This window comes from Lontra canadensis, unplaced genomic scaffold, assembly GCF_010015895.1.
Source record: "Lontra canadensis isolate GAN:19392208 unplaced genomic scaffold, GSC_riverotter_1.0 scaffold3, whole genome shotgun sequence".
In the NCBI taxonomy this organism is placed as follows: Eukaryota; Metazoa; Chordata; class Mammalia; order Carnivora; family Mustelidae; genus Lontra; species Lontra canadensis.
The window spans coordinates 27,202,155-27,228,972 of NW_022630997.1; the positions used below are offsets into that span (position 1 = coordinate 27,202,155).

Sequence of the window (26,818 nt, forward strand, 5' to 3'; positions counted from 1 at the left end):
GTGTTACTGGGTGAATTGGGGAGATGGCGGGCCTTGGGTCTTCGACCTAGACCATCTGAAAGATGTCCCCAAAGGCTCTTGGTCTCATCATGAGAAAGAATTCAAGGACAAATACAACACAGCAGCTGAGGGTCACAAGTGGGAAAGTTTGTTAAAGTCAAAGTACATTCTCAAGATGTGAGAGCTGGTGAGTTCAAGAGAGAGAAGAGTGCCGTGTGCTCTTTTTTTTTTTTTTTAAGATTTTATTTATTTATTTGACAGACAGAGATCACAAGTAGGCAGAGAGACAGGCAGAGAGAGAGGGGGAGGCAGGCTCCCTGCCGAGCAGAGAGCCCGACATGGGGCTTGATCCCAGGACCCTGAGATCAGGGCCTGAGCTGAAGGCAGAGGCTTTAACCCACTGAGCCACCCAGGCGCCCCGGGTTTCTAACTTTTATTGACAGTTGTTAACAAGGGGAAGAATACTCATTACTTGAGGAGGGGATTTTTCCAAAGTAGGGTTTTGTACTTTTTCTTGCTTATTTGATCAGGAGTTCCTGTTGTGACACCTGTCATCTTGGGCCTGCCTGGTTTGATCCAGCTTTTTGCGCTTTGTTTTGGAGTGCTGCCAAGACAGGCTTCTGACTTTCCAGATAGCGGGCCACGATTTCCTCTTAGTGGACTCCAGGCCTCCCTTTAGAACTTAACCAATTGCCTCTAACAGCTGTAGGTATCAATATTTGTAGCAGTTGCTCCCGGTATCATAATGTATATGTAACTGAATGTTTATCACAGTTGACTTACATCAATATTTTACTACTTAGTGTGAAGCATGGAAACCTTACTTCCATTTAGTTGTTTTTCCTTTCCCTACTTTTAAATATTATTCTCTTGAGTATCACATTGATGTAGGCAGGCTGGGTTTGAGGACCCAGAGGGGGGCCTGCAGGACCAGCCAAGAGAGTCCTTGACTTTGCATAGGACAGAAATCGAACTCAGGTGGAGGGGAAGTGGGAACAGTTTATTGAAGGCATAGAGAGCAGATAGAGACTGTTAGGTGTCCTTCCGAAGTCACTTATGCTCTGATGCCAGGGGTCTTGCTGTGTCATTGGTCTGGAACACTGTATGTGACACTCCCTGGTCACTCTTTAGATATTATCTATAGTGCTGGAAGACTTCAAAGAATCGTTAACTCCTTGACCTTTATAAGGAGGACATAGTGTGTGTAGGGCACGGGTGTAGGTCCTAGCAAGAACAGAAGCAGGAAAAGGAGCAAGAAGCAGCCCTTTGTGGGATCTCTTTAGTGTCACTGATTCAACATGGTATTTTAATTTTTGTTTCAACCTTGAAATATGATTTATAAAACTCATTAGGAAAGGATAGTTTCTTCTTTAGCCATTCTTTAATGGTAGATCTCCTTACAACAAATTCTGTTAGTTTTCTTTCATGTGAGAATATCTTAATTTCTTCTTCATTGCTGACGGAGAGTTTCAAACCAGATGAAGAATTTACAATTTAGAGTATTTTCCTATGAGCTTTCAAAAAAATGTGACAATTCCTGGGGTGCCTGGGATCAGGCACCCCAGTTAGGCATCTGCCTTCAGCTTGGGTCATGATCCTGGGGTCCTGGGATCAAGTCTCACGTAGGGCTCCCTGCTTAGTGGAGAGCCTGCTTCTTCCTCTCCCACTCCCCCTGCTGTATCCCCTCTCTTACTATCCCTCTCTCTTAAATAAATAAATAAAATCTTTAAAAAAAGAAAGGAAAAGAAAAATGTGACAATTCCTTCCAGCCTCAATGATTTCAGATGAGAAGTCCACTGTCATTCAAATTGGTGTTCTATGGGTGATGTGTTGTTTCTTTAACGCTGTTTTCAGGGTTTTTTTCTTTACCTTTCAGAAGTTTAATTGTGATATGTCTAGGCATAGATTTTTGGGATGTTTGACTAGTGTCTTCTATTTAGATTTGCCTTTTGTCAGTTTAGGGACATTTCCAGCCATTATTTTTTTGAACATAGAGCTGACGGCCATGAGACTTCCCTCCACCCCCAGCCTATTTTCTCTTTGGTTCAGATGGGCCAATCTGTTGTTCTATCCTCGAGTTCAAGGATTCTTGTCATCTGCAATTGTTATGGGTTGAATAAAGTCTTCTTGAAAGATACGATGAAGTCCGAACCTCTGGTGCCTATTTGTGACCTTGTTCAATTATTCAGTTTTACCCTTAAGAAATTGTAAGTTTTGGGTGCCTGGGTGGCTCAGTCAGTTAAGTGTCCTACTCTTGATTTTGGCTCAGGGCATGATCTCAGGGTTGTGAGGCTGAGCCCCAAATGGAGATCTGTGCTGGGTGTGGAGCCTTAAGATTCTCTCTCCCTCTCCCTCTGCCTGCCCCTCCTTGCTTTCTCCCTCTCTCTAAAGAAAACCTAAAATTTTTTTAAAAAGCAATTTTAGGGACTCCTGGGTGGCTCAGTTGGTTAAGCAACTGCCTTTGGCTCAGGCCATGATCCTGGAGTGCAGGGATTGAGTCCCATGTCCGGTTCCCTGCTCAGTGAGGAGTTTGCTTCTCCCTCTGACCCTCCCCCCTCTCATGCTCTCTCTCATTCTCTCTCAAATAAATAAAATCGTAAAAAAAAAAAAAAGAAATTTTAGGTCTAATCATAGAATTTCAAACCTGGTACTTATCTTGAGACACTTTACATATTCAAAAATTTGCTTTTAACTTCTGCCTTTTTTTTAAAGTCTTATTTATTTATTTGTCACAGAGGGGGAGGTAGCCAGCGTGTGTGCACAGGCAGGGAGAACAGCAGGCAGAGAAAGCAGCATGCTCCCTCCTGAGCAAGGAGTGGGATGTGGGACTGATCCCAGGCCCCAGGATCATGACAGGAGCTGTAGGTAGACGCTTAACTGAGTGAGCCACCCAGGAGTCCTTCCAGCCTTCTTGAATACTAGACTCTGTCCTCCATACCTGCTCTCTGCAGGGCTTCAAGCCTTATTTTCAGCCCTTGTTTGTGCCAGAATTTGTAAGTGGTCCTGGGTTAGAAGTGGGTTTAGATACTGAAGAGCAATTCACTGCAATTTCTAGTGTTTTCATATCTTGCCTGTTTTGTTTTCAGAAAGTCTTTATATTCTAAGCGCTACAAGACTGAGATAGACTTCATTCTGCCTTTTGGTCTCATCTCATTAGTTTCTTAGTAGAGACTCTTGAATTTGTCATTCCTGTCATAGCATACCACTGCTCAAAAGTGTGCTTGCTTTGTTTTTTCCTTAGCAGAGACATCGTACCTGGGGCAAGACAAGCCCAGAGGCTCTGCTTGCATCCAAAATTGGAAAATGCTATCAGGAGAAGCACACACACGTACAAACAGCAGGAATTTGGGAGTTCACCTCCTTGCGATTCTTGCTGTTCTCAAGTTTTGGTCTCCTTTATCCTTGTTGCTCCCACAATAGTTCGATGCCTTTAAGTATATTTTTGTTGTTTATATGGGTTGTACTAGATATTTTTAGAAGGAATATTGGCCTAAAGCAATGTAATACATCCTACCATGAACGAGATGTGTGTGTGTGTGTGTGTGTGTATGTGTTTATTTTAAAAGAAATATATAGCTGGTCAGGCATATAGGGAGTGCTGAACTTAAAGCAGGTCTTTAAGGTCTACTTCTACTTACAGGTCTACTTCTCAGTTGCATGGGTTGGTGTTTTCACTGCGAAGTCTGGGGCGTCATGTGTTTTATTTTTGAGCTTCCCCAGAAAAGGCTGGCTTGGAATCCAGGTTAATGCAGATTCCCTCCTGGTTGCAGAGTTGTCTGGCTGACCCAGCTCCAAGATGCAGGCAGCCTTTCTCTTGCTGAAAAGATGACTTTCCCACATGATATTCCTTTTCTGGTGAAAGTGAATGGGTAACCCAGTTGGCAGATAATTCACAGGAGACATCCTTTTGCATCCATGGGATTTGAGCGATTCTCCATTTTTTAAAAAAATATTTTATTTATTGGGGTACCTGGGGGCTCAGTTAGTTGAGCATCCAAAAGTGTTGATTTCTCTCTCTCTTTTTAAAAAGATTTTATTTATTTATTTGACAGACAGAGATGACAAGTAGGCAGAGAGGCAGGCAGAGAGAGAGGGAAGCAGGCTCCCTGCAGAGCAGAGAACCCAATGTGGGGCTTGATCCCAGGACCCTGGGATCATGACCCAAGCCAAAGGCAGAGGCTTTAACCCACTGAGCCACCCAGGTGCCCTAAAACTGTTGATTTCTTTTCTTTTCTTTTCTTTTCTTTTCTTTTCTTTTCTTTTTTTTTTTTTTTTTTTTTTTTTTTTTTTTTTTTTTTTTTTTCTTTTTTTTTTATATATATTCTATTTATTTATTTGATAGAGAGGGAGATCACAAGTAGGCAGAGAGGCAGGCAGAGAGAGAGGGGGAAGCAAGCTCCCTGCCAGGCACCCCCAAAACTGAGGGTCTTGATCAGAGTGTCATGAGTTCAAGCCCCACATTGGGCTCTATGCTTGGTGTGGAGCCTACTTAAAGGAAAAAAAAAAAAAAGACACTTTTACTATTCAAGTCTGTGTGTCTTTCTGTGTGTGTGTGTGTTTATGTCTTGCATAAGAAAGTACTATAGCATTTTGGGGAAAATTTCAATTGTGCAAACAAGAAAAAATACTTTTCTATATTATAAGTAGTACTGTATAATACTAAAAATCTTAACATTATGCATAAAATTAAAACCAATGCAGTTCCTTCTCAAATTTTCAAAGTTGTCAGGAATCGTGAATGTTCAAAAACTTCTGTGTCCAGTGAATTAGGAGCTGTGTTTATGGTAGTATTACTCCCTATTTCCCTTCATACCCACATTTGGTATTATTATTATCTTTTTTTCCTGGTTTAATTTTCTTTCCTTTTTTTTTTTTTTTAAGTAAGCTCTGCCTTCAATATGGGGCTCAAACTCATAATCCTGAGATGGTCACATGCTCCATGGACTGAGCCAGCTAGGTGCCTCTGGTTTAATTATTTTTTAACTTACTGGTTATACTCCATTTCCCTAGAAACTTTATTTCCTTATTTTTTATAACAAATTTATTGAGATATAATTAATATAACACAAAATACAAGTGTGCAAATTAGGGATTTTGGGTATATTCACAGAGTTATGCAATCATTACCATGACAAGCTACCTCAGGTATCCTGTAGGTTTAGTTCTAGACTACCAAAATAAAGCAAGTATCACAATTAAGCAATAAATGCCTGTCTAGACCTCATTCGTGGCAACCCTGAGTCGGGCACTCAGTGTTGTGTATTTCCTTCCTAGCACTACTTCAGTTATTGTGTCACAATTTTTGATATTTTTTTTCACTTTCCTTCAGTTTAATGTATTTTTAAAAATTTCATCTGAGAGAGAGTCCCCTTGACCCATAGATCTTCTTACAAATGTATTGTTGAGTTTACAACGGTTAGGAAATTTTCTTGTTCTCTTTCTTTTATTGATTTCTAGTTTGGTTACATTGAGGCTAGAGAAGGTACTATGTGTGATTTCAGTTCTTTTAAATAGGCTGAAGTTTGTTTTATGGTACACGTTCCATGGGTACTTGAAAAGAGTGTGTATTGCTATTGTTGGGTGAAGTATTCTATAAATATCAATTAGATCTTGTTCGTTGATGTGCTACTGAGTTCTTTTATATTCTTGGTGATTTTCTGTCTAGTAATTGTTTCAGTTATTAAGAGTATGTTGATGTCACTAGCTATAATGGATTTTTCTATCCTTCAGTTCTGTCAATTTTTACTTCACATACTATGTGCTCTGCTATCTGGTATATATGCATTTAGGACTGCTATGCCTTCTTGGAGTAACCCCTATTATATAATGTTCTTCTCTTTATTGGTATTTTTCTGCGTTCTGAAGTTTACCTTATTTGATATTTATATAGCCACCCCTGCTTTTTTATATTAAAATTTAAAAATTAATGTTGGCACGATATATTTTTTCTATTCATTATTTTTATCCTGCCTATAGGATTGTATTTTAATTTAGTTTCTTCTAAACAGCATCATTGGGTTGTCTTTTTTTTTTTTAAGATTTTGTTTATTTATTTGGTAGACAGAGGTCACAAGTAGGCAGAGAGGCAGGCAGAGAGAGAGAGGAGGAAGCAGGCTCCCCGCTGAGCAGAGAGCCCGATGCGGGGCTCCATCCCAGGACCCCGGGATCATGATCTGAGTCAAAGGCAGAGGCCTTAACCCACTGAGCCACCCAGGTACCCCTGGGTTATCTTTTAAAAATCCACTTTGGCAGGGCACCTGGGTGGCTCAGTGGGTTAAGGCCTCTGCCTTCAGCTCAGGTCATGATCCCGGGGTCCTGGGATGGAGCCCGCATCGGGCTCTCTGCTCAGCGGGGAGCCTGCTTCCCCCTCTCTCTGCCTGCCTGTCTGCCTACTTGTGATCTCTGACTGCCAAATAAATAAATAAAAATCTTTAATAAAAAAAAAATCCACTTTGGCAACCTCTGGCATTATTAGACCACTTAGATTTAATGTAATTATTGATATGTTAGAATTTACATCTGCCATTTTGGTTTGTGTTTTATATTTGTTCCTTTTGTTTCTTGTTTCTTCATATTGCCTCCCTTTCTGTGGATTACCTGAACATTTTTTAGAATTCCATTTTGATGTATATATATGGTTTTGAGTCTATTTGTAGAGCTATTTTAGTGGTTGCTCTGTATATTTTATATATATATATATATATATATATATATATATATATGTAACTTACTGACTGTTCATTTTATTTGAGTGGAGAAAATAAATCTTCCCTTTACATCCTTTTCCCCCCTCTACTGCTTATAATGTTTTTATTTATTTATTTGTCAGAGAGAGCACAAGCAAGGGGAGTGGCAGGCAGAGGGAGAAGCAGGCTCCCTGCTGAGCAAGGAGTCCCGTGCAAGGCTGAATCCCAGAACCTTGGGATCATGACCTGAGCGGAAAGCAGACGCTTAACCGACTGAGCCATCCAGGCGCCCCTGGAGTATTGTTGAAGATGGAGTCTTCTTTTTGTGAAAATCATATGGCTATCTACCTTTTCAAGTCTTTTAATGTTATACACCAAAAAATGTCTTTTTTTTCCCACAAATTTACTTATTTTATTAACTCGAATAATTATTTTGCATAATTAGAAAAAAACTATTTGGAAAAAAAAAAAGACTATTTATTTGAGAGAGAAAGAGAAAACAGGAGGGGACTTAGGGCAGAGGGAGAAACTGACTCCCTGCTGAGCAGGAAGCCCTTTGTGCTGCCACATCCCAGGACCCCAGATCAAGACCTGAACTGAAGGCGGATGCTTAACTGACTGAACCACCCAGGTGTCCCTATTTTTACCACTTTTGGTGTTATTGTGAATAGATTATTTCTGTTCTCATAGGGAAAAAAAAGTTTCCTATTTTATAAAATATTGTTTTCTGCAAGGATAGTGATGAAAATGATGCATATAATCTCATTCCTGCAAACTGCAAGAAGGTTGTGTATCTAACGGTTAAGCACATAAATCTCAGGGAGCGGGAGGTGAAGCTTTGTCCATTGTTTTTGTTGTATTTTCTGATTTTCCTAAAATTTTCGTGTTTCACTGTGTAATCTTTGCAGGCTAGCATCGTCAGAAGAATGATGATGAAACATCCTCACTATTGTCCTACCCTGGGAGAAGCCCTGCTGTTCGGACGCAGGTCCCTCCTAGGCTGGCGGGTCTCGGGTCTCCGCTTCCGGTGTTGTTGGGGCCCCGCGTCTCCCAGAGCCTCCGCGGTACACGCTCTCCGCCGGGGCTGCTGGGAAGTTGCCCGCGGGGCCCCGCTACGCACGTAGGCTCGGCGGCGGGGCCTATAGCTCTGCTGCGTTGGGTGGATGGCCGGTGTCCGTCTGCGTAACGCGGCTGTGAGGACTCCGTAGTGGGTGCCTCCCTACCTTGGGGTGGGAAAGGCGGGCCTCCTGCAGGAAAATCGGGGCCTGGCTCCCGCTGCGTGGGAGGGTTGCGGCACTGGGCGGGTGCGCCCGGCCTATCATGGCGGCTCTGTCTCCCAGCGGCGCCCCCTGGAGGAGGCCCGGCTGTTCAGCTCGCTTCTCTGCGCTGAGAACCAAGGCATGTTTGAGCCTCGTAGTGCGTGGTGGTTAATGATAAAGCCGTGGCATTTCGTTGAATTTTCACAACCATTTGTTGTAGCACATAAGAACTAGTTTTGGAGAGATGATGATTCACCCGAGTTCACATAGCCCGCAGATGAGGGGGTTGGGTTAAAGGCCAGATCTGTTATCCAAATCTCTTCTTGATGCTAAAAGGCCACTCTACCTGGAAAGTACTTTGGGTTCCTTCACAGCCACCAAGTGGCAAGATGCCTTCCTGGCTCTCAGGAGCCCTGGGGTCAGAGTCCATAATCGAGACTGTGGGCCCCTCCCAGCTCTCCCAGCTTGTGTGTCCAGCAGTTCTGATTGGAGCCTATAGAAGGTCTAGTCCTGAGAGCAGCCTTCGGGAGAGTCAGATTGGGGGTCTTGTGTGAAGACTCCAGTTAAATGATTTTGTTCCGTAGGCCCCAGTTCCATTTCTTTAGGAACAAAGCAATTCTAGAAAGATAAAAGGGAAGGAACGGCACAAATCAGAAACCCACCTGGAAGAAAACACCCCTGTGACCTTCTTCAGACCTTTCACCAGAGTTTTGAACAGAAGTGGAAGTAACCCCCCAAAGAAACAGACTCCAGATTTCCAAGGCCAGAAGCAATTTTTGAACTCCCCGCCCTAAATGAGCATGCTTTCAGATGTCACATCTGAAACTTCGACATCTCTGTGACAGTGGAAGATCAAGACCAGGTTTCAGCAAGAGGCGCGTGCTGCCTTAAGTGGTGAGTGGGGCAAGATGTGCAGAAATGTCAGGCTCTCTGGGTGGTTGGCTTGAGGAAAGGATCACCAAGGAGGAAGTTTAATTCAGCTCTCTACACAGCCTGTTTCTTTTGTTCTCTTTTTTCCAAATCCTGAACTTGTACATGGTGTATATCCATGTATTTAGTATCTAGATATTTTTTATTCTTTATTCTGAACTTAGAATCACATCGTCGTAGCACAGGGTTTTTGAGAGTATCTGTTTCTGCCTCATTTGAAAGAAAACATGTGGAGCCTCAGAAGATAAACGGATGTTACAGATCACTCCTTTCTTACTGATCAAGACAGAAGAGTTTCTTGGCTTCTTGATTCCCAAGCTGTCTCCTTTGCACAGCAAAAACAAGTTTCTTATCAAAAAGGTTATGAAATTGCAACTAATTTGGACAGATTAAAAAAGCGCTGATTCTCTTTTTCAGAGTTTCTGTGACTTTTTTTTTTTTTTTAAGATTTTATTTATTTATTTGACAGAGAGATCACAAGTAGGCAGAGAGGCAGGCAGAGAGAGATGGGGAAGCAGGCTCTCTGCCTAGCAGAGATCCTGATGCGGGGCTCAATCCCAGGACCCTGAGACCATGACCTGAGCCAAAGGCAGAGGCTTAACCCACTGAGCCAACCAGGTGCCCCTCTGTGAATTGTTCAGCAATGTTTCCAGTATCACATTCGTAGGAAAACAGATAGTGCAATCTCAGTATTATGGGAAAACAGTGCAATCTTGGTATTTCTAACCACATCAGTTTAAAGAAAACACTTTTTATATTAGTATCCTGAATGCATATATTATCCTGAATAAATTCAGATATATTGGTTCTATTTTAAGTTTTTTTTTGTGTGTGTGCTTAATTCATAGGCAAAATATTAATATAATCAATGGGATGTGTATGTTTACTTTCTCCTACTCAAAGATTACATGTCCAAGCTCAATATGATCTAGTCATTCATATGTCTCATGTTGTTTAAACTGCTTCTTCTGTGGAGCATTTTTGAAAGGTGAATCCAGGAGCCGCAAGGCAGGCCATATTTTTCTTTACTTCATTCTTACTTCCTTCTTCCCAGCTCTACCTTTATACTTCTCCATACTTTTCCAAAACCAGCAGAAAATGAACAGATCCCAGGTGAATTGTTTATTTCTTATTCCCAGTTTATTTATAAGGCCTTGTATAAGTCTTTGAAGAGTTAGATTAGAATGGAAATGTAGAAATTATAAATCAACAACAGGGAAAATATACAGTAGCAGATCAAGAACAAGATGAAGTAATGTATAGGTATGGACAGGTTTTGTGATCTTACAGAGTTTTAAAGATGAGCTGCAGATTTATTTCTGATCTTTCTGATAGTCATGGAAAAATACATACATATTACATGATTCACATTTTCCATAAAGAGAAACCACACTGATTGTTAATGGGTCATGAAGACTTCCTAGCATTTAAGTCTAAATAAAAGGTTCCTTTCTTGCACTCTATATGGATGATGAAGTGTGCAGCCTTTCAACAACTTCCCTAAAAGAAATGTAGCCTCTTTCATTGAGCAGTTCTTCAATGGGAACAGAAGTCTCTAGAGCTAAGGGAGAACTCAGTGAATATATAGATTTTCAGAGAATCAAAATATTATGTCTGGTACTATATGCTGTCCAGTATAGTAACCACTAGCCACATGTAGATATTTCATTTAGAACAATTAAAATTTAGTTCTTAAGTCACATTTCAACATTTTAAGTGCTTCGTTGCCACATGTGACTAGTGCCTACCAAATTGGCAGCAGTGCTCTAGACCATTTTCTGATGTTCCTTTATGATCCAGGGATAAAGTGTAGAGTATCTGGAGGAAGCAATCAAGTGTATCTCCTTTAATGATATTTAAGTAAATGATTTCCCCCCCAAATAGGCTGTATTTATTGGTGTCACAGATAGTTCAGTGTTCTACACTTTGGCTTTTTTTTTTTTTAAGATTTATTTTTTAAATTTATTTGACAAAGAAGAGAAAGAGAGCATGCACAAATGGGGAGCAGCAGGCAGGGGAAAGGGAGAGGGAGAAACAGACTCCCTACAGAGCATAGAGCTCGATGTGTGGCTAGATCACAGAACCTCAGGATCAAGAGTCACACGCTCTTCTCCTTCTTCCTTCTTCTTCCTCCTCCTCCTCCTTCTTCTTCTTCATCTTCTCTTTCTTTCCTTTTTTTTTTTTTTTTTAAGATTTTATCCATCCATTTGACAGAGACACAAGGAAGAGGGAACACAAGCAGGGGGAGTGGGAAAGGGAGAAGCAGGCCTCCCACCAAGCAAGGAGCCCAATGCAGGGCTCCATCCCAGGACCCTGGGACCATGACCTGAGCTGAAGGCAGATGTCCAATGACATCTAGATGTCCAATGCCACCCAGGGACCCCTACTCTTTGGCTTTTATGTCCATAATTCTGTTTCACATGTAAGACCATTCTTGCTTCTTCCTTTCCAGTTGTCTTAATCTCCTTTGGTAAAGGTCACAATGATGTAATTATAAAATTAAATATAAAATGATGGCTCTTACCAGTGCATGCTACCTAATGGACACTGTTGACTGTTCTCTCCTGAGTGTCTCTTATTGGTTTCTCTGACATCACCCCAAATGGCTTGTACCTTTGTTTAGATTTTCTATTTCGTCGTGCTTTCTTTTATCCTTTTGCCCTTAAACATTATCCTCCTCTCAGGAGCCTGTCCCCAGTCTTTCTGCTTCTTGTTATTCTCATTTTCCCTCATGGGTTCCATCCTCTCTGTGCTTATAGCTGAGGAGCACCTGTGGGACTCCAGAGTTTGTCTTTCCAGTGTACCTAGCTGCTAGTCCCCTGTGTGTAACTTGTTCAGAAGCAACATCCATAGTTAGGAAGTATTCGTATTTCATTAATCTCTGTCAGATGTTAGCACTGCTTAGCCAGTCATCCAAGTGATAAGAAGCAGGTCCTAAACCACTCTGTATCTCAGTTCTCCTATCCATCTTGTTAGTCATCCCATTCTTATTTCGTTTAAATTGTTAATATTCTTAAATTTGTTTTTACTGTCTTATCCTTTTAGCCTACCATAGCTTCATTTTCTCTTTGTTCCAGTCTTTATGCTTCTCTTCTACATCTCCAGCTTGTTTTCAGTAACTTGTCTAAAATGTTCATCAGTTAGTGTTTTTTCCACTTTCTGGACTGCCGGCCATTCACGGGGTAGAGTTCAAAGATCCTGTGACACAGGAAGCTCCTGCAGATACCAAGACTTCCTATTTCCCATCACTGAATACCTACCATGGTTGGTTTACTATTTACTAGTGAATTATTGAGTAACAGTGATATGTTTCTTCTGTGGAGTGCCTTGTTTATATATTTGCTCACTTTCCTCTATTTTTTATGACCTTGTAAAAATCCTTTATGTAGGGGCGCCTGGGTGGCTCAGTGGGTTAAGCCGCTGCCTTCGGCTCAGGTCATGGTCTCGGGGTCCTGGGATCGAGCCCCACATCAGGCTCTCTGCTCCACAGGGAGCCTGCTTCCGCCTCACTCTCTGCCTGCTCCTCTGCCTACTTGTGATCTCTCTCTCTCTCTCTCTGTGTCAAATAAATAAATAAAATATTTAAAAAAAAATCCTTTATGTAATTTGGACAGTAATCCTTTTTCTCTTATTTATTACTTACCAATACTTTTTCTCACTTCTTTCTTTCTTTGAAAGAAATATTTAATAATAAAATTTAATAACTTTATTAATAAAATTTTAAATTTTATTTAAATTTAAATTTAAATTTAGTGGTGACTCCCAAGCTCTTTAAATGTCAGAGCTGAAACCAAAGTTTTGTTTTGTTTTGATGCTGAATCTTTTTAGCATGTCTCTTTCAATGTGAAAACTCAAAAGCTTTCAACTCTGAAAGTAACTTATTTACATCATGATTAATTCTCTTCCGTCTGTTCCTTTAATTTACTGGAATCCTTGTTATTTACATGTTAGCTCTTCTGGGTATGTGAGCCAATACCATTGTCTTTGTATAAAATTATGTTGCTTGGACTTGTTTTCTCAGGATTCTGGTTCCTCTTATATCGTGTGGTTATTGCCCTTTACTCGATCTAGGTTGTGTATTTCCTGAGTAATTTTTTTTTTTAAGATTTTATTTATTTGACAGACAGAGATCACAAGCAGGCAGAGAGGCAGGCAGAGAGAGGAGGAAGCAGGCTCCCCGCTGAGCAGAGAGCCCGATGCGGGGCTCGATCCCAGGATCCCGGGATCATGACCCAAGCCAAAGGCAGATGCTCAACAACTGAGCCACCCAGGCACCCCTCCTGAGTAATTTGATAGACAGGTTGTTAGGATCCGATCCCAGGATCCCGGGATCATGACCCAAGCCAAAGGCAGATGCCCAACAACTGAGCCACCCAGGGACCCCTCCTGAGTAATTTGATAGACAGGTTGTTAGGATCTCTTGAGCAGATGTTGCCCAGCAGATAAGAGAGGGCAAGTGAGTTTCTACTTTTGTGATGGCCGATAAGCTGGAAAACTGTTACTTTTCTATACTATCAGGAGAGCAGGCTCTACCTCCCGTGTGCATTTGGCGGTCTGTCTTCCATTCTACATTCTAGGAAATTTGCAGAATTGGTCATTTATGTCCATCCATTCTATGTCAGGCCTTCTCTAAAGAGTTTTGAGTTTGTTCTTCACAATTTAGTAATCAAGTTTTTCAATTTTTGAGAATTATCTCTTGATCTCTGATGGTTCCTTATTATTAAAAATCAGTCCTTAAGCAGTTTTCTACTCTAATATGTAAAAGCACCATGGGGAACTCAAAGCAGATTTTCTTTCATTTCTTGCTGTGATTTTATTTTAGCCACATTCACTTGTTTTGATTATCTTAGTTCTTACCATTATGCCCTTGGTTTTTAGAAATCATCTCTGCTTCTTCATTTTCTATTCATTTTCTGTAAGTGAAGAACTATGCATTTAATGTAAATTGCTAGTTTTGTTTTTACCTTTTGTATATTTTTTTCTCATTTTTCATGGCCTATTCTTCCAGGCTCCTGTGTGGAGTTGTGTCTTTCCCTGTGAGCCATCTCATTCACTGCTGGTTTCAGTTACCACCAAAATGCCAGTTACTCTGCTATTCTCACCTTCATCTTGGGCTTCCTCCCTTCTGAGCTCAGAACCACACATCTAACCGCCTTCTGGAGATTTCCGTCTGCCTGTTCCACAGATGCTTCAGACACAACATGCCCAAGACTTTTCTCACTCTTATTTCCCTCCAACATCTTTGTCTCTGCTGCCCACTCTTTGCAAATGGCACCTGGCTCACCTCAGATGCTCATAAAGATACCCTGGGAGGCAATTTTCCTGTCTTTCCGTCTGTACCAAGAATCAAGGACATGATCTTCTTTGAGCTTTTTCTGCTAGATCAAGTCTTTGTTCCACCTCTCCATTATTAGCCCCCGGGTTAGGTGATGAAAGGCAAAGATCAGGATGAGAGTTGACCACCTAATCCAGGGTTAATAATAGAGAGGTGGAACAGAGACTTGATCCAATAGGAAAAGCCATATATGTAATTTAAATTTCTCTAATAGCTGTATTAAAAAAGATAAACAAGTGGAATTAATTTTCATCTTGGGTTTCCCTCCTAAGTTCAGAACCATATATCCACTGCCTCGTGGAGCTGTCTGCCTGTTCCATAGATACGTCAGGTACAACATGCCTAAGACCTCTCTAACTCACAATTCTGCCCAACCTTTTTCTGCTCTATATTTTCATTATAACCAGTTGTAACACAGATTCTACTTCAGGTTGTACTGAATCAGTGTTTTTTCAACCTGTTTGAAAATATTCTCTCTTGTATTTATACATAGACTGTTTATAAGAACTAGTTCTCCAATCATTTGAAACTTACTGTTTTTTAAAATTTTTATTTAAAAAATTTTAATTTGAGTATAGTTGGCATGCAATGTTACATTAGTTTCGGGTGTACAACATAGTATTGGAGAAGTTTATACATAATGCTATGCTCACCGCAAGTGTAGCTCTTCTTTGTCACCATATAGTGCTATCACTGAGATTATCATTGGCTATATTCCTTATGCTATGCTTTTTATTCCCGTGACATATTCATTCCATAACTGTAAGTCAGTATTTCCCACTCCCCTTCACCCAGAATTTCCTACTCCCCACCTCCCTCCCCTCTGGCAACCATCAGCCATAAGGTTGTTCTCTTTATTTATAGGTCTAATTTTGCTTTTTGTCAAACTTCTTGTTGACATTCTAAATAAACAATAATAATTGACTAGGGGTGCCTGGGTGGCTCAGTGGGTTAAAGCCTCTGCCTTTGGCTCAGGTCATGATCCCGGGATCCTGGGATTGAGCCCTGAATCATGGCTCTCTGCTCAGCAGGGAGCCTGCTTCCTCCTCTCTCTCTGCCAGCCTCTCTGCCTCCTTGTGATCTCTGTCTGTCAAATAAATAAATAAAATCTTAAAAAAAAAACAATAATGATTGACTAGTAACATTTTTGACTTATCAAGAGCAAGGAAAACCACTTGATTATTTGCCTTGTGGTTTTTTTATTTTATTTTATATTTTATTTATTTATTTGACAGGCAGAGATCACAAGCAGGCAGAGAGGCGGGCAGAGACAGAGAGGAAGGGAAGCAGGCTCCCCGCTAAGCAGAGAGCCCCATGCAGGGCTCGATCCCAGGATTCTGGGATCCTGACCTGAGCCAAAGCAGAGGCCTCAACCCACTGAGCAACCCAGGCGCCCCTGCCTTTGTGTTTTAATTGACAATTGATGTTGCTTCCAGTATTCTCAACTCTGAGCAACTCTCCTCATTAAGAGGCTAATAGGAATAAACAAGTTTATTTTCTCTGGATACATTTCTTTAGCTATTTAATAAAATATTTTTTATGTAAAAATTCATCATATCATCATTATTATTATTATTAGGTTCTTCCATTAACTGTTTGACTCCTGGCAAATCACTTTCCTTCTCTGGGAATTACTTTTTTTAATCCATAAAATGAGGTGATAAACTAAATGAGACCGCTAAGCATGTGATTGATTAGGTGAGTGAATCTGTAGCTTATTACACTGATGTCTCAAAACAATGAAACCTGGGGTGCCTGGGTGGCTCAGTCGTTAAGGGGCTGCCTTCAGCTCAAGTCACAATACCAGGGTCCTGGGATCCTGCCCCACATCAGGCTCCCTGTTCAGTAGGAAGCCTGCTTTTCCCTCTCCCCCTCCTGCTGCTTGTGTTCCCCCTCTCACTGTGTCTCTCTCTGTCAAATAAATAAAACCTTAAAACAGAAACAAACAAACAACAAAAACGGGAAACCTGAGTAGAGAATGAATCTAAGCTCCTTATCTTCCCTGAGCCTAAGTTTCCTCATTTATAAAGTGGAGGTAGTGATACCTCACCAAATTGTCGTGGTGGTTAAGTAATATTAGGCATATAAAACCCTAGCATAATGCTTTTCATGTGCTACATATTAGAAATTGATAGTTATGATCATCACTATGTATGTGATGTTTTAAATACTTTATCCCAGTGGTTCACAAACTTGAGCTTGATGCGTCCAAGTCCCCACTTGGAGGTGAGGCTAAATAATTTGCATTTCTATCAAGTACCAGGTGATCCTGATGCTGCTGGTGCAGAGACCACACTTTGAGAATTGCTGTATCATTTAATTTAATCCTCTCCAAAATTATAGATAATATTACTTCAACAGAGAGTTTAAGTAACTTATCACAGTTTCTCCAGCTGGTGAGTATTTTCATTTATAATTGAAAAATCTTTAAACATAACTTTTTAAATGGCTGAATGAGGGGCACTTGGCTGGCTCAGTCAGTGGAGCATTTAACTCTTGATCTTAGGGTTGTGAGTTTGAACCCCGCATTGGGTATATACATTACCTAAAAATAAAATCTTAAAAAAAAAAAAAAATGGCTGGGGCACCTGGGTGGCTCAGTTGGTAAAGCGTCTGCCTTCAGCTCAGGTCATGATACCAGGGTCCTGGGATCAAGCCCAGCCATCGGGCTCCCTGCTCAGTGGGGAGTCTGCCTCTCCCTCCCTCTGCCCCTCCCTTTTTCTCATTCCCTCTCTTTCTCTCTCAAATAAATAATAAAACATTAAAAAATAAATGGCTGAATGAGATTCTATTACTGATAGTTTTATTTTCAGATTTTTTTTTAACTTATTTATTTGACAGCCAGAGATCACAAGTAGGCAGAGAGGCATGCAGAGAGAGAGGGAGAAGCAGGCTCCCCGCTGAGTAGAGAGCCCAATGCGGGGCTCAATCCCGGGACCCTGGGATCATGACCTGAGCCAAAGGCAGAGGCTTAACCCACTGAGCCACCCAGGTGCCCCAAGATATTTTTATTTTCTAAAAAACTTCTAAAACATGTTACTGCTTTTGAAATTAGGAAGTGATGATTGTCAAAGGAACACGCAGGCGGCCAGATAGAAGAGTATATTATAAAATAGTTGTCATTAGACACGAGTGGAATCATATATATATACTACTGTGTGTAAGCGTTTTTCACTTAGCATAATATTTGATATTTATCTATATTGTATGTTTCTTTCCTTCTTTCCATCCTTCCTTCAACTTTCTGAGTATTACTCCGTTGGATGAATATACCATAGTATATTATCCACTATGGTAGGCAGAGTTTTGGCCCCTGTGATTTTTACTTTTGGTGTTACATCCATGAATGTTACATTACTTGGTAAAAAGGACTTTGCAGATGTAATTAAGATGACTAATCAGTTGACCTTAAAATAAGGAGGTTATGCTGAATTATCCATGAGGGTCCAATATAAAAACACGAACTCTTAAAAGCAGAAGAGGGAGGCAGAGAGACTCAAAGTATGAGAAAGACTTGACATACCATTGCTGGCTTGAGGATGGAGCGAGGCCACCTGCAAATCATGAAAAGGAAAAGAATTATGCAAAAACCCAGTTAGCTTGGAAGAGGGTTCTCATCTCACCACATGAGACCTGATGATCAGCCAGCAGCTTGAGTTCATCATTGTGAGATCCAAAAAGGAGAACCCATATGAGCCATGGTAGTATTTCTTTTTCTCTCCCTCTCCCTCCCTCCCTTCCTTTTTTCTTTCTTCCTTTCTTTTTTGATTCCACATACAAATACGAGTGAGATCATATGGTAAAATACAGATTGTGGTGCCTTACTGGCTCAGTTGATAGGGCATGTGACTCTTGATCTCAGGGTCATGAGTTCAAGCCTCATGTTGGGAATGGAGGCTACCTAATAATAAAAGAAAAAATACAAGTGAGATCATGTCTTTCTTTCTCTGACTTATTTTACTTAGCAAAATGCTCTCAAGGTCCATTTATGTTGCAAATGTCATGTTCCTCCTCTTTTTATGGCTTTATAATCCATTATGTGTGGAATCCCACACTAATTTGTGATAAAAAAAAAAACTTCAGTAAACTAGGAATAGAGTGGAAGTTTCTCAGCTTGGTAAAGACTACAAAAAGGCCTACAGCTAACATATTTAATGATGAGAAACTCAGAGCTTTTGCATTAAGATTTATTATAAAGCAAGGATGTCCCCTCTTACCACTCTTTTTCAGAATTGTACCAGAAACCCTTATTGTTGCAAGTAAGGCAAAAGGGGAAATAAAATGTATACAGATTAGGAACGAAGATATAAAGTCTTTGTTTGCAGGCGACATGCAGAAAATCTGGGAGAATTCACAGAAAACTCCAATGTATTCCATTATGTAGATTATAGTATCTATAGATATTACAGAGAAGAGGATATTATGAAAAACAGTATGCTAGTAAATTTCATAACTTAGAGGAGGGGGACAAATATTTTGAAAAATATGGTATACTAAATCCAACACAAAATTAAATAGAAAAGGCAGAACAGCTCTGTATCTGTTAAGTAAATTGAATCTGCACACATGGCATATTCACTGAGACCGTATTCTGGGCCATAAAACAAGTCTAAATGTGATTAAAAGGATTAATCTGGCATAAGTAAGAGTCATTGAATTTGAAGATAGATCAGTAGAGGTTTTCCATTCTAAATAACAGTCAATAGAAACGATCTCCCAGGGTTTCCAGATTCTGGACTTGACAGGAAAATTGTTCAAAGAAGCTATTATAAATATGTTCAAAGAACTAAAAGGAAAAACAATGCTTAAAGATTAAAAGAAAAATATGACGACACTGGCTCATCAAATAGAGATCATCAATAAAAAGAAATTATTAAAAAAAAAACATGGGAGATGTGGACTTGCAAAGTACAATGAGTGAAGTGAAAAAAAAATCAGTAGAAGGATTTTTAACATCACATTTGAGCTGGCAGTGGAAAGAATCAGTGAATTTGAGAGTAGCTCAGCAGGGATTTTACAGTCTAGACACTTAGAAAGCACAGGGGAAATGAGGAAAAGTGAACAGAGCCTCAGAGACCCATGGTATACCACCAGACATATCAACAAAACAATAATGAGAGTCCCAGAAGGAAAGGAGAAAGGCATACATAATATCCAAAAACTTCTCAAATTTGATGAAAATTGTTAATCTACATATTCATGAACCTCATGTGTGAGACACTGCTGGAGAGTAACCAGTTTCTTTGAGGTGTGGGGAGGGAGATTAGGAAAGAGGCACATAAGATTATCAAAGACGTTAAAGGGACATGGTTCCCAATGACTACCTTCAGATTTCTGCAGGAAGTCTGCCCATGAGCTTGTGTCAGATCCCAAGGATCTCCCACTGGGATCATGTCTGCCCTGAACACCCTGAGTACCAAACCCACCTCTTTTCCCACTCTTCTTCCACTGTGGTTGGCTGCTTGTGTACATTCCTGAATGTGGCCACAAGAGTGAGTCTGGTCAAACCATAAGAGACTCTTAATCTCAAGAAACAAACTGAGGGTTGCTGGGGGGTGATGGGGGAGGGATAGTGTGGCTGGATTATGGATACTGGGGAGGGTATGTGCTATGGTGAGTGCTGTGAATTGTGTAAGACTAATGATTCACAGACCTCTACCCCTGAGGCAATACATTATATGTTAATTAAAAAAAAAAAAGTGAGTCTAGTAATCAGTAAATGGAGTGCTATCAGAAAATCAGACCAAGATCTGTGGGCATGGGAGAATCCTCAAACTTGAGCTTGAGTACCATCTTCTGGAAAACAAAGGAGAGAGGTTTGAGCAATCCGGTTGGTGAATTACAAAAACCAGGAAGGACATAAAAGTTTAAGAATTCTGCCACAAGAGGGAGCAAGAAGTGTGTAGCCGGAGTTTCTATACAAAGGTGGAGAAGCCCCAGACAGAACAGGACCAATGAGTAATATACAACATTTGAAGGCAACTTGTAATGATTTGAGGAGGTGTCTGCTACTTCAAATGTGAAAACAGCAATGCAAAACCACAAGGAAGATGAATAAAGAAAATGTGTCATCACTAAAAGATAACAATTCTCTAATACTTGAGCTCAAAGACCTGGATTTCAGTGATGTAGCTAGCAAAGAATTCAAAATAGGTGTTTTGAAGAAAAATCAGCTACAAGGAAACTCAGTCCAGTGAAATGAGGAAAAACACATGAACAAAATGGAGTATTTACCAAAGAGATAGAAATCACAATAGTTAAACATAATCCCTAGAGCTGAAGAATTCAGTGAGTGAAATGGGAGAAAAAAAAGCAGTAGAGAGCATCTGCATCAGAGTAGAGCAAATGGAAAGCAGAAGAGGTAAACTAGAGAGCAGGAATTTTGAAACAACCCCGTTAGAGAAGAACAAAGGGGATAGAAAGAGTAAAGAAAGCCTACACTATGGTGGTAATCATAATATAGAAATATGTCATATCAAGATACTGTACACTTTAACTTACATGATGGTATATGTCAGTTATACCTCAAGAAGAAAAAAAATAAAGAGCTGAAAGGAAAAATAATAACTACTCTGTAAACCAAGAATTCTATATCTAGCAAAATTACCATATTAAAAAATGAAGGTGACAAAATAATGGCATTCCACTTGCACACCTATTAGAATGGTGCAAATCCAAAACACTGACACCACCAAATGCTGGTGAGAGTGTGGAGCAACAGGAATGCTCACTGATTGTAGGTAGAAATGCAAAATGGTACAGGCAGTTTTGAACAAATTTTAGCAGTTTCTTATAAAACTAAACATACTGGGAGCACCTGGGTGGCTCAGTTGGTTAAACAACTGCCTTCTGCTAAGGTCATGATCTCCAGGTCCTGGGATGGAGTCCCTCGTCAGGCTCCCTGCTCAGTGGGAAGTCTGCTTCTCCCTCTCCCTTTGCCCCTCCCCCTGCTCGTGCTCTCTCTTATTCTCTCTCTTAAGTAAATAAATAAAATCTTAAAAAATATTTGAAAAACTAATTTAAATATTAATTTAAAAAATGAGGAAATCTTGCCATTTGCAACAACACAGATGGACTTTGAGGGCATTATGCTAAGTGAAATAGGTTAGAGAAAGCAAATACTGGATGATCTTGCATTCATGTGGAATCTAAACAACAACAAAACCACTAGAAAAAGAGATCAGATTTATGGTTTCCAGAGGCAGGGGTGGGAGGAAGGGGAATTGGAGAAAGGTGGTCAAAAGCCACAAACTTTAAGTTACAAGATAAATAGGTATTAAGGACATAACGTACAACATGATGAGTATGGTTTCCACTGCTGAGTGATACATATGAAGAGAGTTATTGTTATGTTGTTGAGAGAATAAATCCCAAGAGTTCTCATTACCAAGAGAATTTAGTTATTTTTCTTCCCATTTCTTTTTATTGTATCTATATTAGATGACAGATGTTAACTGAACTTATTGTGGTAATCATTTCACAATACCTAAATCAAACCTTGATGCTGTAAACTGGAAACTCACTCGGTGATATATGTTAATTATATCTCAATGAAACTGGGTTTGTGTGTGTGTACGTGACTAAATATATTCTTACAATGCAATATAGCAGTCACATGGGTATTTAATTAAAGGAGTTTGAAAGTTATGTCCACAAAAAAAGTATGGACGTACATGGATGTTTATAGCAGCTTTATCCATAACTGAAAACTTGGAAGCAATCACAATGTCTTTTGTTAGAATAAACAAACTGTGGTGCATACAGACAAAGGAATATTAGTGCTAAGAAAAAATGGCATGGCCTTTTCATACTGTGAAAAGGCACCTTAAGGGACCTTAAGTGTTTATTACACTAAGTGAAAGAAGCTAATCTGACAAGGCTAAATATTGTGTGGTTTCAACTACATGACATTCTAGAAAAGGCAAAATTATGGATACAGTAACAAGATCAGTGGTTGCCAGGGGCTGGAGAGGAGGGAGGGATAAATAGATCCAGAGGATTTTTAGAGCAGTGAAACTATGTCCCATGGTACTATAATGGTGGATATATGTCATTATACATTTGTCAAAATCCATAGAATTTAAAACACAAAGAATGAACCCTAATAAAAACTGTGGACTTTGGGTGATAATGATGTATCATGTAGATTCAACTGTAGCAAATGCACTCTGCTACTACAGAATGTTGATAGTGGGGGAGGCCATGCATGTGCTGGGCCAAGGGGTATTTGGGAACTTTCTGTACTTTTGTTCAATTTTGCTGTGAACCTAAAACTTATCTAAAAAGTAAAAGTGTATTAAAGACAATAAAATCGGGATGCCTGGGGGGCTCAGATGGTTGAGCATCTGCCTGTGGTTCAGGTTGTGATCCCAGTGTTCTGGGATCAAGTTCTGCCTTGGGCTCCCTGCTCAGTGGGGAACCTGCTTCTCCCTCTGCCTGCTGCTCCCCCTGCTTGTGCTCTCTCTCTCCCTGACAAATAAATAAATAAAATCTTAAAAAAAAAAAAAAGACAATAAGGGCACCTGGGTGGCTCAGTGGGTTAAGCCTCTGCCTTCGACTCAGGTCATGCTCGCAGGGTCCTGGGATCGAGGCCCGCATCGGGCTCTCTGCACAGTGTGAGCCTGCTTCCCCTTCTCTCTCTGCCTGCCTCTCTGCCTACTTGTGATCTCTCTTCTCTGTCAAATAAATAAATAAAAATCTTAAAGAAAAAAGACAATAAAATCAAGGTAAAATTTCTAGATTAACAAAAACAGAGAATTTTTGTTGCTAGCAGATCTGCTCTACATAAGATACTAAAGAAAATCTTAAAGATTGAAAGAAACTGGTAGCAGATGATAACTTGAATCCACCCTCCAAAATCAGCAACACTGGAAAAAATTCTCATTACCTAGGAACATATAAAAAACAGTATAAATATTTTTTCCTATTTTTTAAAGGTTTTATTCATTTACTTGGAGAGAGTGAGTGGGTGGGCAGGGAAAGGGAGAGAGTCTCCTGTGGTGCTCGATCTCACTACCCAAAGATCATGACCTGAGCCAAAATCAAGAGTCAGCACTCAACCAACTGAGCCGCCCAGGCGCGCCGCCCCCCCCCCCCCCCCGCTGCCATCGCCCTTTTCCTATTTTAAAAATTGACTTTAAATACAGTTGTTTAACAGTAGCTATTGAATTGTATTAAATATCACATGTCATCTGTATGAGTCTATAAATAGGTTTTTCCTTGCTTTCCTTACTTCCTTAAAAGTTCTCAGGGTGCCAGGGTGGCTCTGTTGGTTAAGTGTCTGACTCTTGATCTCAGGTTGGGTCTTGATCTCCAAGTTCTGAGTTTAAGCCCTGTGTTGAGATCTTAAAAAAAAAAAAAGTCCTAAAATGGTATCAAGCAGTAATCTGTATTGATTAGTTTATAACATAAATATGTATAACAATAATAGCACAAAGAGGGAAGGAGTTCCTCTATTTTACTGGTTTTAAATTAGTATAATCTGAAGTAGATTGTGATAAATTATGATGCATATTTTAATTCCTAGAACAACCATTTAAAAAACTGAAAAATCACAGGATTAAAATGGTACACTAGAAAGTTCTTAATTTTTAAAAGGGTACTAAAGGAGGAACAGGGGGTGCCTGGGTGTCTCAGTGGGTTAAGCCTCTGCCTTTGGTTTGGGTCATGATCTCAGGGTCCTGGGATTGAGGCTCGCATCTGGCTCTCTGCTCAGCAGGGAGCCTGCTTTCCCTCTCTCTCTGCCTGCCTCTCTGCCTACTTGTGATTTGTGATCTCTCTATCAAATAAATAAATAAAATCTTAAAAAAAAATAAAGGAGGAACAGCAACAAAGACATAAGACATACAGAAAAGAATTAGCAAAATAGCAACATAATTTCTCCTATATTAATAATATGTTTACATTTGATGTTATTTAGGCACATTAATAAAGAGCCAGCGATTGTTAGACTGGAAAGAAAAACCTCAACAATATCCAACTATATGCTGTCCTCCAAAAATACACTTTAGATTCAAAGATACAAATAGGTTGGACATAAACAGATGGAAAAGATATACCATAAAAACAGTTATCATAAGAAAGCTGGAGGCGGGGCGCCTGGGTGGCTCAGTGGGTTAATCCTCTGCCTTCAGCTCAGGTCCTGATCCCAGGGTCCTGGGTTTGAGTTCCACATCGGGCTCTCTGCTCAGCCAGGGAGCCTGCTTCACCCACTCTTTCTGCCTGCCTCTCTGCCTACTTGTGATCTCTCTCTCTGTCAAATAAAGTCTTTTAAAAAAAGGAGCTGGAGGGGCTATACTAATCTTAGAATAGACTTTAAGACAAAAATGTTACTAGAGACAAAGAGGGATATTTTATAATAATAAAAATTTCACTCTAGAAAATGATGTGTGTCAAATAAATACATAGATTTTCTGTTTCAAAAGTTTATATAATGGGGTGCCTGGGTGGCTCAGTCAGTTAAGGTCAGGTCATAATCCCAGGGTCCTGGGATCGAGTCCCGAATTGGACTCCCTGTTCTCCCTCTCCCCCTGATGCCGCATCCCTTACTTATGCTCTCTTTCTGTCAAATAAATAAAATCTTAAAAAAAGTTTATATAAATGTTGTCAAACTGTGTCTATCTTTATGCAGTTCGCTTTTTTAAAGTTAAATTTGTTTTATATGATTTATTCACATTGAAATATGCAGATATGGTTTATATGTGATATTTTGATGTATGCATAAATCAGTGTTTTGTCCAGTTCAAGACTGATGAAAATTTATGTTGTTTCCAATGTTCCTCAATTTCAGAAATCGTTGCAATGAACATTCTTATACATGTCTCTGTTTGCCTATGGTGGACAGTTTTTCCAGGGAGCACACTAGAATGGAATAGCTTGCTGGCAGGATAATGCCAAAATGCTTTCTAAATGGGTTGTCCAAATTTTACATTTTTACCGGCAGTATATGAGAGAATTCATGTTTCCATGCATGATGGCCAAAACTTGAAATTACTGGGCTTAAGATTTTTGTAAACTGTTCATGAAACTCATTTTTGCTGGTTTAAAAAGATTTTATTTGTTTATTTTTTGGAGAGAGAGGGAGAGAGATCTTGCACTAGAAGGGGAAAGGGACAGAAGAAGCAGGCTTCCCACTGAGCAGGGAGCCTGATGCAGGGCTCCATCCCAGAACTCTGAGATTATGACCCGAACCAAAGGCAGACATTTAACCGACTTACCCACCTAGGTGCCCCATTTTTGCTGTTTTAATTGCATTTTTCTGAGTAGTATTAATGTGGCACATCTTTCATGTTAATAGGTCACTCTGCTTTTTTCTTCCATTAATTGCTTTCTCTTTAAGAATTATGAAAAAAAAAAGTCGCAAAAGTCTTCATAGATGTTATGGATAAAAATCTTTCGTTTGCTATATGCTTTGCAAATATGCTTTTCCAATCTGTTCCTAATACATTCAATTTCACTTATGGGTTATTTTGTCAATGAGAAAATTTTAGTTGTAAAGTATTAAAATTTATATTTTTTCTTAGTTTTTGCCTTTTAAATTTTTTTAAAATAAAAATTCTTTCCAACCCTCATTATAAACAAGTACATATTTCCCTCTAAAAGGATATTTTACATTTTCATATTTAGGTCCTAAATTCATGTAAAACTTATTTTTCTGTTTCACTTATGGTAGGAAATGTTAGTTTTCTTCCAAATGGAGAGTCAGTTGCCCCAACATCATTTGTTAAATTACTTATGCTTTCTCTGGTTACTTTAATGCTCTCTTTGTTGTGTTCCAAATTACCATTTATTTGATGATCTGCTTTTAGGTTCTGTATTTTCTTCTGCTGGTTTATTTGTCTAGCCGTATGCTAATAATAGACACTTTAATAACTTTTAAATAAATCTCAATATAATATTTTAAATATAAATCTTAATAAATTTTAAAAAAGATTTTATTTGACAGAGATCACAAGTAGGCAGAGAAGCAGGCAAGCAGAGAACCCGACACGGGGCTCGATCCCATGACCCTGAGATCATGACCTGAGCCGAAGGCAGAGGCTTAACCCACTGAGCCACCCAGGCACCCCCAAATCTTAATAATTTTTTAACAAATTTATTTATCTTTTTAAGTAGGAGCCCAATGTGGGGCTTGAACTTAGAACCCTGAGATCAAGACCTGAGCCAAAATCAAGAGTCAGACGCTTAACCAACTGAGCCACCCATGTACCCTTCAACATAATGTAGCTATCTTTATTCTTGGTTTTCAAATTCAATGAACTACTCTTGTCCCTTTTCTCTTATACATGAATTTTAGAATCAGCTTGTCAAATTTCATAAAAATCTCCTGCAGACACGGACTCTGGACAAGGTTCTAGGCCTATTCCTGTTCTGGGATGGTACTAGAAATGGACCTTCATTTTAATTTTGCAATAAATGTTGGAAATAAATTGCTTTACACTTATTTGGTCCTGATATGATACATGTAGCCAAACTACAAAACAGTCAGGAGTGGGCTGGAAGGACAGGATGGTATAAAACCAAATGAGCATGTCAAAGGGAGCTTCTGCAGTGGAAAGAATCCTTACTTCGTATGGGTGGTGTAATTCATAGCTTCATACCCCTTTTCT

General features: G+C 39.7%; 1 protein-coding gene and 1 long non-coding RNA gene across 2 annotated transcripts in view; one reads left to right on the forward strand and one right to left on the reverse strand.

Annotated features, from left to right (window-relative positions):
* Positions 1-8,025: 8,025 nt before the first annotated feature.
* Positions 8,026-26,818, forward strand: part of LOC116854993 — a 37,294-nt gene continuing 18,501 nt past the window's right edge. Inside the window, exon 1 of the long non-coding RNA XR_004380270.1 lies at positions 8,026-8,839. This is a non-coding gene — a long non-coding RNA (uncharacterized LOC116854993). The remainder of the gene's footprint in view (positions 8,840-26,818) is intronic.
* Positions 17,591-26,818, reverse strand: part of ZNF239 (zinc finger protein 239) — a 30,447-nt gene continuing 21,219 nt past the window's right edge. Inside the window, exon 4 of the transcript XR_004380265.1 lies at positions 17,591-17,764. The gene's annotated coding sequence lies outside the window, so the exon portion shown is untranslated. The remainder of the gene's footprint in view (positions 17,765-26,818) is intronic.